A 17,657-nucleotide genomic window follows, 5' to 3' on the forward strand; every position below is an offset into this window, starting at 1 on the left:
GGGTGTAAGCCATGTTGCACACGCGGAATACTTGGGTTTGCTTGACGAGCCTAGCATGTACAGACATGGCCTCGGGACAACGGAAACCGAAAGGTTGAACACGAGTCATATGGATGATATGATCAACATGTTGATGTTCACCATTGAAGCTACATCATCTCACGTGATGATCGGTTTTGGTGTAGTGGATTTGGATCGTGTACCACTTAACAACTATGAGGGATGTTGTATTAAGTGGGAGTTCATTAGTAATTAGATTAAAACATGAACTAATTATCATAAACAAAGTCTGAATAGTATTTTGAATTAATTTGTAGAATTGGCATCCGTTTTCTACCACGCGTTAGTCTTGTAATTGAGATAGAAATACTGTTAAGTCTGACAAGTAACTTTACGGACTGGTACCGTATTGTTAAAGAATCAAGAAATGATTAAGTCCTATTGCAAACTTTTAGTAAACCTCACATTGTTTATTCAAAGAGCTATGGTTTCAATTAGTACCTAAAGTCATCTTGTCTCCGTGAAACTTGAAGTTCAAATCTGTTTGAAAAGTAAGGAGCTAGAAATTTTGTTTTCAGAAATAAGCAAGGTATGAGATATATGTGATATCTAAGACCTTATTGCAAGGTGATAGAATATAATTTGGTGAGACTACATAAACTCATAAGTTTTATGGGAATGTATGAAGGTTGAAGACGCAAGGCATCCCAATCCTCCAACTAAGTTGGGCACTAACGATATTCGCATATCCATGAAGTGATCATCCTTAGTATGCACCATTGCTAAGACTCGTAGTTTCGTAGCATCACGTGATGATCGGGTATTATAGATTCTACGTGTGCATACAACGGGTGCAAGCCAGTTTTGCACATGTGAATACTAAGGTTAAACTTTACGAGCCTAGCATGTACAAACATGGTCTCGGAAAGTCGTCATGATGGATAAAATTATGAGTGAAATTTTTCATCATATTACAAAGTTACTAATAGTGAAATCTGAAACACTTGTCATATGATGATCAAAGTAAGAACCTCAAGGTTATTGGTATTTGACCAATGGACCTAGAAGTTATTGAAGGTGAAGTGTTTTCTGAGAATGAAGAAAGCTAAAAGAGAAACTACAAAAGATATTTTGGCAGAAAGAAAGAAAAGACTAGAAAGTCTAGTTCAGCAGTATATAAATGATATACATGTTATGGATGTATTCCTTGTTTGGTCACATAATGAAATTCTTGGGTATTTGTACCAGATTGATTGGTATGAGATGTCATACAACACAACGCAATACAAGAATACAATGGCCTAAGTGACTAATAAGGAATATGGTAATAATGCACGTCTGGAATATAATAAAGTGTTATTATGTTTGTCGTTGGCATTCTACCTAGCCTTTAGAATTTATAATAAAGAACTTAATAAATTGTTATTTTTCTCTGGTCAAATGAAAACAATGAGTTGTTCAAATTATGACATTACTCCATGTACGATGGATAAGTTATTATAAATCTTAATGGTGAAACACACACACATAATACTGACGCTAAAATGCCATAAGGCATAACTCCACTTATTTGTGGAACCGCCATTTAGGTCATGTTAGAAAGGAACGCATGAAGGAACTCCATGCAAATGGATTTTTGGAGTCATTTGATTTTTGAATCGTTTGGCGCTTGCAAATCTTTTCTAAAGAGAATGACTAAAATACCGTTCATAGGCCAAGAGTTGAACGGGCAACTAACTTAGTGAAAACATACATGATGATATATGTGGTTCACTGGGCATAGTTGTTGTGCGGGAGATTCTTCTACTTCATGAAAACTTTCAACAATGAATTGAGTATATATGGATATATTCGATAAGGAAGAAGTTTGAAACATTTGAATGGATTCAAATAAAATCCAGCATGAAGTGGAAATCATCGTAATAGAAAAGTCAAATATCTATGATTGGATCATGGTGGAAATATTTGAATTACGAGTTTTTAGCGAACATCTAAGAGAGTTATGAAATTGTTCTACAACTCACGTTTCTTGGAGTATCATAGTAATGATGGAGTATCCGAGAGATGTATCAAAACCTTGTTGGATCAATGATGAGATAAAATATTGATGCCATTATATTTTTGTGAATTACGCTTTAGTGACTACCGTTTTTACACTGAATAGAGCATCATCATGATCCGTTGAAATGACACCATACGAATTATGGCATGGGTATAAACCCTAATAGTCCTTTCTTTAAATTTTGGTCTAAAAGTTTACAACCAAAATCAGATGAATGTCTTTGTTGGTTATCCAAAGTATTGATTGGGAATTCTTTCCACTATGGATACAAAGACAAAAGTGTTTGTCGATGTTTCTTATTTATTTCCAAGAAATTGTTTCTAGTGAAATATTTGAGTGGGAGGACAATAGAATTTGATAAGGTTTATGAACCTGAGCATAATGATCAGAGTAGCGCAGCATCGGAATTGGTTCCGGAAGCGGCCACGATGATCATGGCTCCCATGACTACAAAGTGTTTTAGCCATGGAGATCGAAATACATATTGAACCTTGTAGGTATGGTTTACTTTGTGATCAAATAAATGATTTGTGGACAAAGGATTGATTTTGAACAATGATAAACCAACTACAAACAAAGAAGTTATGATGGGCCCTGACTCCGTTAAAATGGCTATGCGCCATGAAATCCAAGATAGATGAATACTTTTTGAAAGTAAATGGATCTATTAAATTGATGGACTTGGATGGAATATCCTTGAAAAGCTCGACTTGTCGAAAAATTGTTTACGACAAAGTTCAAAGAATTGACTACGATAAGATTACATCTTCCGTAGCGATGCTTGTAGTCTATGTGGATTATTCTAGTAATCGCTACATATTTCTTTTATGAGATATGATAGTAGGATGGCAAAATACATTACTTAACAGAAGTGTGTATTAAAGGTGTATACAAGATACAACCAAGAGTTTTGCTAGTCCGTGGAATACTAGATAGGTATACAAACTTCAATTGGATGAAGTGAGTATCGCGGAGTTAGAATCTTCACCAGATGAAATAATCAAAGAGTTCTTGATTTCATCAGAGACGATGAAGATGCTTGCATTTGCAAGAAATTAAGTGGGAGCGCTGAGACATATTTGTAATACTTTATGTAAATGACATATCGTTGATTATAAATAATGTAATTATATAATTGATTAACAAGGTTTCATTGAGAATTAACTTCAATGAAAGGATATGAACTGAAACATATTTAGTGTCAAAATCTATGAAGATAGATTGAAGCACATAATAAGTTTAAGTTAAAAGTACATAAAATGAATATTGAAGTAGTTCAATATAAAATTAAGAAGGTGTTCTTTTCATGTGAAGGTTTTACAAGACTTGAGTGTGTCTGACACTTAATGAGTAAAAACACATGAGTGATTTTAGATCACGAATAATATGTACATAATCAGATGTCCTGTGCTCTAAAGAGTTAGGAGCATATACCAGAACGATTCATGTGATGATTATTAGACAACAGTAGGAATATCCTTGAGTACTTTAGAAGAACCAAGGATATATATATAATTTTGTATAGAGTAATGACAAACAAATCGCTGTAATGTGTTGCACCGATATTAGTTTGGTCACATATAAAAATAAATTTCAATCTCAATTAGGCTAAGTGTTGTTTAAAAGGTAGCACAGTGAGCTAGAATAAGTCTATGCTAGATTTAGATGTGTTCTAAATATTGTGACGGATTCTATAGAAGAAGGCAGAGTATGTCATTGTTTAGACAATGATTAAGGATGTTAAGTCGAGAAGTTCTTTGAGAACTTGGTGTAGTTCCGATAGTGTCAGAACTTTGAAGCTATATTGTGTGTGACAATATTAGTGACATATTTCAGACCGCGGAATTAAGGTTCCACCAGAAGACCAAACATATTTAATGCCAACTCATTTGGAAAATGAGTGATCCGTTGAGACGCAAATGAATTGCAAAATACATACGTTTCTGAGCGTGTCAGATCTGTTGACTAAAGCTCTCCCTAGGGCAAAGCATGACCAACACTAGAATGCCATGGGTGTTAGGTACCTTACAATGTAATCTAGATTATTGACTCTAGTGCAAGTGGGAGACTGTTGGAGATATGCCCAAGAGGCAATAATAAAGTGGTTATTATATATCTTTGTGTTTATGATAAATGTTTATATACCATGCTATAATTTTATTAACCGAAACATTGATACATGTGTGTTATGTAAACAACAATGAGTCCCTAGTAAGCCTCTTTGTATAACTAGCTTGTTGATTAATAGATGATCATAGTTTCATGATCATGAACATTGGATGTTATTAATAACAAGGTTATGTCATTATGTGAATGATGTAATGGACACACCCAATTAAGCGTAGCATAAGATCACGTCATTAAGTTATTTGCTATAAGCTTTCGATACATAGTTACCTAGTCCTTCGACCATGAGATCATGTAAATCACTTATATCGGAAAGGTACTTTGATTACATCAAACGCCACTGCGTAAATGGGTGGTTATAAAGGTTGGATTAAGTATCCAGAAAGTATGAGTTGAGGCATATGGACCAACAGTGGGATTTGTCCATCCCGATGACGGATAGATATACTCTGGGCCCTCTCGGTGGAATGTCGTCTAATTAGCTTGCAAGCATATGAATGGTTCATAAAGAGACCACATACCACGGTACGAGTAAAGAGTACTTGTCAGGAGACGAGGTTGAAAAAGGTATAGAGATACCGATGATCAAACCTCGGATAAGTAAAATATCGTGTGACAAAGGGAATCGGTATCGTATGTGAATGGTTCATTCGATCACTAAAGTTATCGTTGAATATGTGGGAGCCATTATGGATCTCCAGATCCCGCTATTGGTTATTGGTCGGAGAGATGTCTCAACCATGTCTACATAGTTCGCGAACCGTAGGGTGACACACTTAAGGTTTGATGTCGTATTAGTAGATATGGAATATGGAATGGAGTTCGAAGTTTTGTTCGGAGTCTCGGATGGGATCCAGGACATCACGAGGAGTTCCGAAATGGTCCGGAGAATAAGATTCATATATACGAAGTCATATTCCAAGTTTGGAAATGATCCGGTGCATTTATCGAAGGTTCTAGAAAAGTTTGGAAGAAAGGCACTATGGAAGGTGGAGTCCCGAAGGGACTCCACAAGCTTGGCCGGCCAAACCCTAAGGGGAGGAGTCCCACTCCACCAAGGGTGGCCGGCCAACCCACCTCAAGGAAAGGTGGGAGTCCCACCTTGAGTAGGACTCCCCCCTTTAGTAGGTTTCTCACCAAAGGTAGGTTTTGGAGTTGGGGTCTTATTCGAAGACTTGGGAGACTAGACTTGGGGCTTCCACCTATATAAGGAGGAGCAAGGGGAGGGGGCCGGCCACCCTAAGACCACAAGTTGGCCGCACCCCCTTGGCCGGCGCCCCAAAACCCTAGCCGCCCCTCCTCCACCACCTCTCCCGCATACGCTTAGCGAAGCTCCGCCGGAGATCTCCATCGACACCGCCACCACGCCGTCGTGCTGCCGGGATTCCAAGAAGGATCTACTACTTCCGCTGCCCGCTGGAACGGGGAGAAGGACGTCGTCTTCATCAACACCGAACGTGTGACCGAGTACGGAGGTGCTGCCCGATTGTGGCACCGTCAAGATCTTCTACGCGCTTTTGAAAGCGGCAAGTGATCATCTTCTGCAACAACGAGATCTAATCTCGTAGGCTTTGGAAATCTTCAAGGGTTAGTCCCCTTCATCACCTCGTTGCTACCACCTTCTAGATTGCATCTTGGCTTGGATTGCGTTCTCGCGGTAGGAAATTTTTTGTTTTCTATGCTACGAATCCCATCAACAACTTCATAGCAGGATCATTCCTTGATCAACACCATCTTCACTTTTTTTCCTTGATCATCTCCACACCTGCACACACATACACACAGAACAGTGTCTTATGATTGGAATATTGGATTCACCAAGTGGTGAATCCATTTTGGTGTAGAATCCAAAGTGAGTAATTCTAGGAAGAACTTGTGGAAGCACATGCCAAATAAAATGTTCCGGGGAGCATCTTAAGGAAAATAGATGCAACATGGAACATCATAGCATTCCCATCTGATGACCTTGCGACTCCAAGTGCAGAGTGTTGTGTTTAGCGAAGAATTTCCCCACAAGGGTGACTCGAGCGTTAATATCGAACTCGCGGGGAATTGGCTAAGAGTTATATCTTTCCCTCTTCTTCTAACAATCCTACAAAGTAAGAAATTGCCTTGTGCCCCCAACTCCGCCGTGTGGTTGTCAAGCACAAGGTTTCGTATTAGTAGTAGTAAATAAGAGATGTAGTGAAAGCAAAGTAAACCAAATAAATAAAGTAACTAAGTAAATGCAGTAGAAAGATAGTTATTTTGGTGTTTTCTGTGTGATTAAGTGAACTAAGTATTTTTGTATTTTCAGATTGAAATATTGATGCAAATAGAAAGTAAGATAAATGCAATGGAAATTTGTTTCATATGATTAAAATTGGACCAGGGTCACGGGTTCACTTGTCTACTCTCTTTTAAAGTTGTAGTGGATAATATCAATTCATCAATTAGATAATATTGGTGGATCTTCAATATGTGTTTGATAAGCATTCATATGGGCATCACGTCCTAACATAGAGATGACGCAACACATTTCTCTTATACTCCACAAGAAAGGGAAATCTCCATGCAATATAACAATTAACAGAGCCTAGCCATAAGTACTTTGACATGATGTTCGAATATCAAATATAATACCTTGAACAAACAATTGTTGGAGATATGCCCAAGAGGCAATAATAAAAGTGTTTATTGTTATATCTTAGTGTTCAATGAGTAAAAACACATGACTAATTTTAGATCACAAATAATATGTACAAAATCAGATGTCATATGCTCTAAGGTGTTATGAGCATATATCAGAATGATTCATATGATGATCATTGGACAACAATAAGAATTCCCTAAGTGCTTTGTAAGAGCCAAGGATATAAATATATATAGTTTTATATGAGGTAATGACAAACAAATCGCTGTAAGATGTTGCATCGATATTATTTTGGTCACATATAAAAATGAATTTCAATCTCAATTAGTCTAAGTATTCATTAAAAGGTTGCACAATATGCTAGACGAAGTCTATGCTAGATTTAGGTAAGTTCTAAATGTTGTGACAGATTCTACAAACGAAGGCAGAGTATCATATTGTTTTGATAATGACCGAGGGTGTTTGAGTCGAGGAGTTCTTTAAGAATTTGGTGTAGTTCCTGTAGTGTCAGAACTATGAAACTATATTGTATGTGACAATATTAGTAACATATTTAAGACCGCGGAATTAAGGTTCCACCATAAGACCAAACATATACGATTAATGCTGACTCATTTGAAAAACTAACTGATGCATAGTGACGCAAATGAATTGCAAAATACATACGTTTATGAGAATGTCAGATTCGTTGACTGAAACCTCTCCCATAAGAAAACATGATAAGCACCAGAAGGCCAAGGTGTTATATCTTTACAAATGTAAACTAGATTATTGACTCTAGTGCAAGTGGGAGACTGTTGGAGATATACCCAAGAGGCAATAATAAAAGTGTTTATATCTTAGTGTTCATCATAAATTTTTACATCCCATGCTATAATTGTAATTAACCGGAAACATTAATACATGTGTGTTATGTAAACATAAAAGAGTCCCTAGTAAGCCTCTTGTTAAACTAACTTGTTGATTAATAGATGATCATAGTTTCATGATCATGAATATTGGATGTTATTAATAACAAGGTCATATCATTAGGTGAATGATGTGATGGACATACACCCATAGTAAGCGTAGCATATGATCAAGTCATTTAGTTCTTTGTGCTTCAAGCTTTAATATGCATAGTAACTTAAATCCTTCGACCATGAGATCATGTTAATCACCTACATTGGATGAATGCTTTGATGATACCAAACACTACTGCGTAAATGGGTTGTTATAAATGTGGCATTAAGTGTTCGGAAAGTATAGGGTTGAGGCACTTGTATCAATAGTGGGATTTGTCCATCCTAATGACGGATAGATATACTCTAGGCCCTCTCAGTGAAATGATATCCAATTAGCTTGCAAGCATGTGACTGGTTCACAAGGGATATCATATCACGGTACGAGTAAAGAGTACTTATCGGTAACGAGGTTGAACTAGGTATGGAGATACTGACGATCAAACTTCGGATAAGTAAAATATCGCGAGACAAAGGGAATAGTTATTTTATGTGAATGGTTCTTTCGATCACAAAGTCATCGTTGAATATGTGGGAGCTATTATGGATCCCCAGGTCCCGCTATTAGTTATTGATCGGAAAGGAGTCTCGATCATGTTCGCATAGTTCTTGAACCGTAGGGTGACACACTTAAGGTTTGATGTCGTTATAAGTAGATATGGAATATGGAATGGAGTTCGAATGTTGTTCGGAGTCTCTGATGGGATCCAGGACATCACGAGGAGTTCCGGAATGGTCCGGAGAATAAGATTCATATATAGGAAGTCATTTTCCAAGTTTGGAAATGATCCGGTGCATTTATGGAAGGCGCTAGAGTGTTCTAGAACCTTCCGGAAGAAATCACCATGGAAGGTGGAGTCCCAGTCCATGGTGGACTCCACCACCTTGGCCAGCCATAGAGGAAGGAAAGGGAGCAATCCCACTCCCCCTAGGTTTCACCCATATGAAAGGTTTTGAGTTGGACTCTTATTCGGATTTTGGGCAAACCCTAAGGGGTTCCACCTATATAAAGAGGGGGAGAGGAAGGGGGCCGACCACCACACCAGCCATACCACCCAAGGGCACCAAGGCCGGCGCCCCAAGTGCCCCCTCTCCCCAAACCCTAGCCACTCCCCTCCTCCCTTTTCTCCCGCAGCACTTACGGAGAAGCGCTGACGGAGATCTCCACCACCACCGTCACCACGCCGTCATGCTGGCGGGATTCCGAGGAGGATCTACTACATCCGCTGCCCGCTGGAACGGGGAGAAGGATATCGTCATCAACACTGTACGTGTGACCGAGTGCAGAGGTGCTGCCCGATTGTGGCACCGTCAAGATCTTCTACGCGCTTTTGAAAGCGGTAAGTGATCGACTACATCCACCACAGGATTTATCTCGTTAACGCTTAGCGATCTTCGAGGGTATGTTGATCTTCACCTCGTTTCTACCATCTACTAGATTAGCATCACCCGTATACCTCATCCTATTCTTTATTTTTAGATATTCTAGGAAAAATATCCGTGCGTTGCAACGGGTTAATTGAGAAAATCTCCAATTTATTCTTCCATCCATTTTTACTTGTATCCGATGATCGCCTAATTATGTGGATGATTGGAATTTAACCTCAAAATCGGTTGACCCATGTAACTCTAGCCTCGGTTCGCTCTATCCCTGTTGTCTTCTCCATGACACAATTTCTCTCCTTAGAGCAAGTCTTGCAGAAGCGTATATTTTAATCCTTACATGTCAAATTGGAGAGATATTTTTTTTAAAAAATTACATTTTCGCTGTGCATTGGCATTTCAATGAACTATCCAAATGTCCTACACTACTCTTTAATGAAGTGCAAGATTTTCTGATAATTTGGTCACATGATCATGGGATCCTAAACTCTTGACCCAATTACATTGGCTTGAATAGTAAAATATGTTATTCCGTCCGATCTAAAGTAATTGTCACAGACTTCGGCAAAGTATTTTAGGTTCAATGAACCTGCGGCAACTACTTTGGATTTTCTGGAAAAGTTACACTTAAATTTCTTTCACGCTGTAATAAGTTGGAAGCTTACAGTTGTTATGAAGAAATGTCAACTCATGCTCAGATAGGAATCTGGCCAGCTTGAACTTGAATTTATTGCATATACACCGTATTAATCTGCGCATAGGCTAGTAGCCGAGGCCGGTTGTAGTCCACATCTACCTTGCCGTCAAGGAGCTCATCTGACCATAAATCATAGCAATCTCTGCCACAGTTTCAGAGCGCGCAAAATTTTGATAAATTCAAGCACTTGAGCAGACACCGGAAGCTTTTGCATGTTTCTGAATTTCTTGGATGGCCATTGTACAGTATTTTGATGCATCAGCACAATTCCTCATAAAGTTTGTTGTAGTTGTCTTTCAAATAATTCTGAATGATTAACAAAACAGAGGCAAACAAATCTTCTGTAATATCTGTCGAATTGCTAGCCCGGTAGGGTAGTGGAGTTGTGCTAAGAGCATCCCCAGCCGTTGGGGCTCCCTAGGCCGAAATCCGGCGTTATTTAGCGCCGGATGGATGAAGTTTTTGGCCTGGGGAGGCCCATTTTTCCAGCCGCGAGCCCATGGACGCGCACCCACCGCGTGCATAGCGACGGCGCAGTCACCGGGAAGGGCAATCGTCGGAGTTCCCTCGACGCATTGAACCGTCGCGAAGCGGACTGGAGAGCCGAAACGACTCGTCGGGAACGGTCGAAGTGGCCTCGATGCGAGAACCGCCGTAATGGAGCACGAACTCCGCGGAAGAGCAACCGCCGCTCTCTTTCGTCGAGAGACCTACATATACGGTTTCCGACGACCGACGCCATTCATCTGTTCTCTCGTCACCATCCTCCGTCAACCATGAGCGATCTCTCTTGGCCATCGGACACCGACAGCGAGGGGAAGCCGCCTGGATGGCGACATTGGTGGGATAAAGCTGCATCGTCCAGCAGCGACGATTCCCCTCCGCCGGCCAGCGAGGACGACGACGAGGAGGACGAGGAGGAGGCCGAAGAGGCCAAGGAGCAGGCCGAGGAAGAGGCCGGGGAAAAGGAGGAGGAAGAGGCCGAGGAAAAGGAGGAGGACGACGAAGAGGCTGAGGACACTGACGAGGAGGAGGAGTCAACTTCCTCCGACGAGGAGGTGACGAGCCGGAAGCGTCGCCGCGACGACGATGAGGCGGGGCCTTCTAAGAAGAAGAAGTAGTTTAAGTTAGTTTTAAAGTTTTTATATGTAATTTTTATGTTTATTCGAATTATATTCGAAATATATATAATCTATCTATGTTGCACCACTTGAGACTTCAAAGCTTTCGTTCGACGAGGGTATTGCCGTAGATCGGGAAGACGAGGGTTTTGCCGTAGATCGGAGGCCATTGTCGCCGACAAGTTGGGGCCACGCGCGCTTTCGTTTCGTCCGGAGTCCCCGAGCGCTCCCGGGGGCCGGGGATGGCGTGGGATCGCCGGATGAATTTAGGCCCAAATCCGAACGAAAACGAGGAACCGGGGGCGCGACTGGGCCAAATTACGCCGTCCGGATGGAAAAAACGCTCGCCGGGGGCCTGTTCGGGGGGACGAGTGGACAACAACAAAATCCAAAAGCAGTACTTCTCTAGGCAGCAACACAAATAAGTCATGGACACCAAACCGAACGAATTAGAAGGGGGAATTGATCAGTACCAAAAGGAGAATTACATGTAGCAGTCAACAATGAACGTCCATTCGCAAAAAAAAAAAAAAAAAAAAAAAAACAATGAACGTGGTTGCAGAGTGTCCACCTCCATGTGGCGAGCAACTCAGGGATTTAATAGCACATGCTCACGACAACGAGATTTTCTTTGTCTATTTGCAGCCACGAACGGAGAGGGCAGGGAGGTCCGGGTCGTTCCCCATACCGGAGAAGTGGAGAGCCTACCGACAGAAGTGGTCGAGGAAGAGGGTGAAGGGGGAGTTTTGCACGCGTGCGGTAGCTCTATTCGGCTGCGGCGCGGGATCCCAATCTAACATCGACGGGGAACCAGGCCACCAGGGCCCAGGGGCGGCGGTGGTAATCGATGGAATAGGTGGCGCGCGGGGTACCTAGCGGCGGCCGGCTCCTGCGCCCGGGGCCGCGAGATTCGCCCGATACGGCGGCCGCCTCTCCGGTGTACTTGGAGAACAAGGGAAGAAAAGACCAAATCGAATCGGCTGGGTTGGGACGAGTGGAGGCAGGTGAGCGGCTCGTGGTTTGGGCCTAGTGGGCCCGCGCAGCGGAAGTCAACGTGGAGCCGCATGGGCGCGTGATTCGGAACGAGGCGGGAGCGCTGCGGGCGAACGGAGAGCAGCTAGCGGAAGAGCGATGTCGCAGGCGGCGGACGAGGAGGGCAAGGCGAGCAGAGGTACGGTGGAATCAGCGGCGATGGGCGTACGGCCTAGAGCAAGCGCGAGCGAGGAAGGCGATGACAATGGGTGTAGTGAAAAAGAATAGCCAACTGGTACAATGGTAGATTGGAGTATTATGTGATTTGATGGAAGGGTAAAATGGTTCAAAAAGTTGTTGGATGAAAAATTTAGCTGAAATCTTAGCTTATTTATTATTAGGTATATAGATATAGATATAACGCATTCCCCGCAAACAAAAAGATATATATAACGCATGTTTGGTTAGTTCTTTTTACTCGCAAGATGCTTTCAATTGTATGACAAAAAAATCTGGATGAACTTAAGCTGTTGTAATGGTAATTTTAGATGCATCTCCAATATATATCGACAGTTTCTTTATCTGTAGATTTGATGGGTATTCTTTTTATTTGGAGAGTCTCGGAAGATAATTCCAATGATATGAAATCAAACTTTGGATGAACTTAATTTGCTTGTAGCGGTACGGTTAGATACCTGCGAGAACCTAATGTTACTCTTAGATAGGGGAACAATGTTTTTATTTTTCTTTTAAAATAACATTACGTTCATGTTACAAAGTCTCTCTGAGAATATGTTCCTTCAATTGGATCTGTTGCATAGCATGAGCCATTTACTAACATGGATTATTCTCCTATGTCAATTTGGCCTGCCAGAGCCTGCGAACCAGCTTTTCCATTTACCGACGGGTCAACGGAAGCACGTCTTCGTCATCGCCTCCGGTCACTACCTTAGAGTCACTACCTTAGAGTCTGGCAGCCGGAGCCCATGGTAAGCCTTCCCCTTGGCATGAAGCACATTAATAGTTTTGCTTTGAAGTCAATTTCCTGTCTTTTTTATAAAAAATACATGTATAATTTGTTTAAATTGTGAAACAGAGGTAGAGAAAAGATTAGGACGTCGGTAGCGAGGGGTGACATGAGATCTGTAGGAACTCAAGCGAGCAAGAAAGTAAGGAGAGCGACTTTGTACTTAACGGATTATTTTGCTTCTTCATGTGATAGCTATAATGTCCATCCCTTAACTGTTAGTTCTTCTGGGTTAAAGGATAGCAAAGCATGTAGTTGGGTTAAGCATGGAGAAGAGAAAAAACCTATGGGCAGCACAATTTACCATGGCTTCTACTTGTTCCGCCCCAGCTACAAATAAACCTATGGGCCGCACAATTTACCATGTCTCTAATCCTACCTTCAAAACTAAGAACCGGGATTTTTTCCGCCCCAGATACCAACTTAAATGGGAGCCTTTCTTGTCTGTTGTGTCTGTGTAACTATATCCCACATGGCTAGGTACCGATAGTATCATCGAAGAAGCATGTATAGCATTCTGGCCAAGATTTTTCACTACACAGATGCTAATGAAACTTCACAATATAGTCTTTCAAAAGGGGGATGTTTTTCTTATGTTTAAAGTAATCATAGTTTACAAACTTCTATCCAAACCAACATGAAAATAAAGGACCAGAAGACCAAGTTTATGCCATTACTCAATAATATTTGTGTTATGTAGCATTGAAAAATATATTATTTGTAATGAAATGTTAAACAAGAATGTTATTGAGTAATGGAATGAAACGAATCATGAAAAGAAAGGACAATAAGGCCAAGTTTACTCACGAAAAAGTCCTCTTAACCATGGGCGGGTCCAACAAGGTGGAAGGGCGGGGCTAGGACCATCCTAAGAATTTGGCCCAGTAGCCCTACTATATAAGATATATTTGAGAAGAAAAGGAAAATAACATCTCTAGACGCAGCCCAAGAAGCAAATGATCCGTCCAGTCGTTGTCAGTCCATACCGGTTTCTACTCCCAATAATCATGGCAACCGTTCTGGCAATCCCCAAACCTGCCCTACCCCGATACAACAATACTGCATTTCCAAACTTCTGGAGGTAATTTCTGTTTTGATTCGATCACGCAAGGGAGCGCAATCGGAAGAGGCGAGCGAGGAGGCAGCGCTGCAAATTAGCAGGACCAAGGGATCACCATAGTCACCTTGCGCGCATACGCCCGGCCGGCTGCGTACACAGGTATTTTATTGGCGATTCTCTAATTAGATCTAGCTCTTTACATCTCTCAACTCTCAAATCACAAGTACTTGATTAGCTTATTCTTATTGCATCACAAAACTAGAACATTGATTCATGATTAATGGATTCATTGTAGTCGTACAATCTGGCCATTGATTTATAATTTTCCATTGTAGAATTATTAGAACATGAAGAGGACCGGGGATATTGCTGCTCTTTTCAAGAAGCATGAAGCAAAGAAGCTTGCATCCTCTACCCTTGCTACTTCGGATGAGGCTACTTCAGCTCGACATGATGATGCCTCCACATCGCCACCACCGTCGCCGCCACCTCCACCACCACCGCTGGTGTATGACATCAATCGTAGTCCACATGATCCAGGGGAAAGGTTGACCATTGCAAGCTATAATGTCAATGATCAAGATGCAGTCCGGAGAGCATATATTCTCAAGGGTCCATGCCGACCATATGCACATCAGTTTGAATCGAGGAAAATTGGAGGTAAAGATCGGCATTTCAGTATTCTTTGGTTTGAGAGGTATAATTGGTTTGAGTATAGTATCAAGAAGGATGCAGCATTTTGCTTCGTATGCTGCTTGTTCAGAGAGAAGAAAAGTAAGGGCAAGGGTACGGGGATATTTGTTGATGGTGGTTGGAGAAACTGGAATAGGGATGATGCACTTGAGAAACATGTAGGTGGTGTAACAAGTGTGCATAATAAAGCTCAAGAGAGATACAACTTATTTTTGAATCCCAATGCGGCAGTTGATGATCTCATTGTGAAGGTAAACCATGAGGAACTACGTCTTTACAAACTACTCAGATTGCTTTATTGTCTTAGGTGCTTGAGGTTTCTCCTTGGTCAAGGATTGGCATTCCGTGGGCATGATGAAAAGGAGGATTCTCGCAATAAAGGGATATTCCTTGAACTTCTTGAATGGCTTGCAGCAAACAATGAAGAAGTGAATAAATTGGTTTTGAAAAATGCTCCTGATAATTGTACCTTGACTTGTCCTGACATACAAAAAGAAATTATTCAGTGTTGTACCATACACACTAGGAGGCAATTCATTGAAGAACTTGGAGATGACAATTATGCAATTCTTGCTGATGAGTGTAGTGGTGTATCACATAAGGAACAACTAGCAATTTGCCTGTGTTATGTTGATAAAGTCGAAAGGCCATGTTGGAGATATGCCCAAGAGGCAATAATACAATAGTAATTATTTATATCTTTGTGTTTATGATAAATATTTACATCACATGCTATAGTAGTATTATCCGGAAATAGTAATACTTGTGTGTTTTGTAAACTTAAAAGAGTCCCTAGTAAAGCCTCTTGTTTAACTAGCTTGTTGATTAATAGATGATCATAGTTTCATGATCATGAGCATTGGATGTTATTAATAACAAGATAATATCATTAAGTGAATGATGTGATAGACATACACCCATAGTAAGCATAGCATATGATCAAGTCATTTAGTTTGTTCTGCTACAAGCTTTTAGCTACATAGTAATTTATTCCTTAGACCATGAGATCATATTAATCACCTACACCGGATGAATACTTTGATGACATCAAACACTACTTCGTAAATGGGTAGTTATAAAAGTGGCATTAAGTATTCAGAAAGTATAGTTTGAAGCACATGGATCAATAGTGTGATTTGTTCATCGAAATGACGGATAGATATACTATGGGCCCTCTCGGTGGAATGCCATCCAATTAGATTGCAAGCATGCGACTAGGACACAATTAAGGTATGGCATATCACGGTACGAGTAAAGAGTACTTATCGGATCCGAGGTTGAACTAGGTATAGAGATACCGATGATCAAAACCTCGGATAAGTAAAGTATCGCGCAACTAAGGGAATCATTACTTTATGTGAATGGTTCTTTCGATCACGAAGTTATCATTAAATATGTGGAGCTATTATGGATCTCCAGGTCCCACTATTAGTTATTGATCGGAGAAGTGTCTCTATCATGTCCACATAATTCGCGAACCGTAGGGTGACACACTTAAGGTTTTGATGTTGTTAAGTAGATATGAATATGGTATGGAGTTCGAATGTTGTTCGGAGTCTCAAATGGGATCCAGGACATCATGAGGTGTTCCCGAATGGTCCGGAGGATAAGATTCATATATAGGAAGTCGTATTCCAAGTTTGGAAATGATTTGGTGCATTTATTGAAGGTACTAGAAGGTTCTAGAAGCATCCGGAATAAATCACCATGGAAGGTGGAGTCCCGGTTGGACTCCATCAACCCGAGCCGGCCAACCAAGGGAGAGTGGAGTCCATGGTGGACTCCACCACCTTGGTCGGCCAAACCACAAGGAAGAGGAGCAATCCCACTCCTTCTATGTTTCCCTATTATGGCAGTTTTAGAGTTGGACTTCAAATTGGTTTTGTGGCAAACCCTAGGGGGTTACACCTACATAAAGATAGGGAGAGGGAGGGGCGGCTACCACAAAGCCGCACCACCCAAGGGCACCCAAGGTCAGCGCCCCAAGTGCCCCCTCTCCCAAACCCTAGCATCTCCTTCCTCCATCTTCTCCTGCGGTGCTTACGGCGAAGTGCTGCCGGAGATCTCCACCACCGTCGCCACGCCGTCGTGCTGGCGGGAATCTGAGGAGGATCTACTACTTCTGCTGCCCGCTGGAACGGGGAGAAGGACATCTTCATCAACACCGTACGTGTGACCGAGTGCGGAGGTGCTGCCCGACTGTAGCACCGTCAAGATCTTCTACGCGCTTTTGCAAGCGACAAGTGATCGACTACATCAACCACGAGATATATCTCGTTAACCCTTAGCGATCTTCAAGGGTATATTGATCTTCACCTCGTTGCTACCAACTACTAGATTAGATCTTGTCTTCTTATTCGTTCTTGCGGTAGGATTTTTTTTCTATGCTACGAATCCCTACAGTGGTATCAGAGCCGTGTCTATACATAGTTTTTTGTACGACTATAACATAATGGTTTTATGGGTGTTGATGCTTTTTTATTGCCTATTGTGTACTTTGCATCTTGCGGCACGGTGAGATGAAGTGGCTCGGGCTAACTTTACATGACCGCGTTCATGAGATTTGCTCCACGTACGCTTGACGTGCAACTTGTATTGCACAAGTGGCTTTGCGGGTATCTGTCTCTCTCACCATAGTAAAGATTCAACTTACACTAGTGGCTTGACAACAACTGTATCAACGTTGTGGTTCTTGTTTGTAGGTAGATTGGATCTTACTCGAAACCCCAAGCCACGTAAAATATGCAAACAAAATTAAAAGCGTCTAACTTGTTTTTATAGGGGTTGGTGATGTGATATGGCCATGATGTGATTATGATTATATTTAATGTATGAGATAATCCTTATTGTAAAGTGGCAACCGGCAGGAGCCTTATGGTTGT

This window comes from Lolium rigidum, chromosome 1, assembly GCF_022539505.1.
Source record: "Lolium rigidum isolate FL_2022 chromosome 1, APGP_CSIRO_Lrig_0.1, whole genome shotgun sequence".
Lineage (NCBI taxonomy): Eukaryota > Viridiplantae > Streptophyta > Magnoliopsida > Poales > Poaceae > Lolium > Lolium rigidum.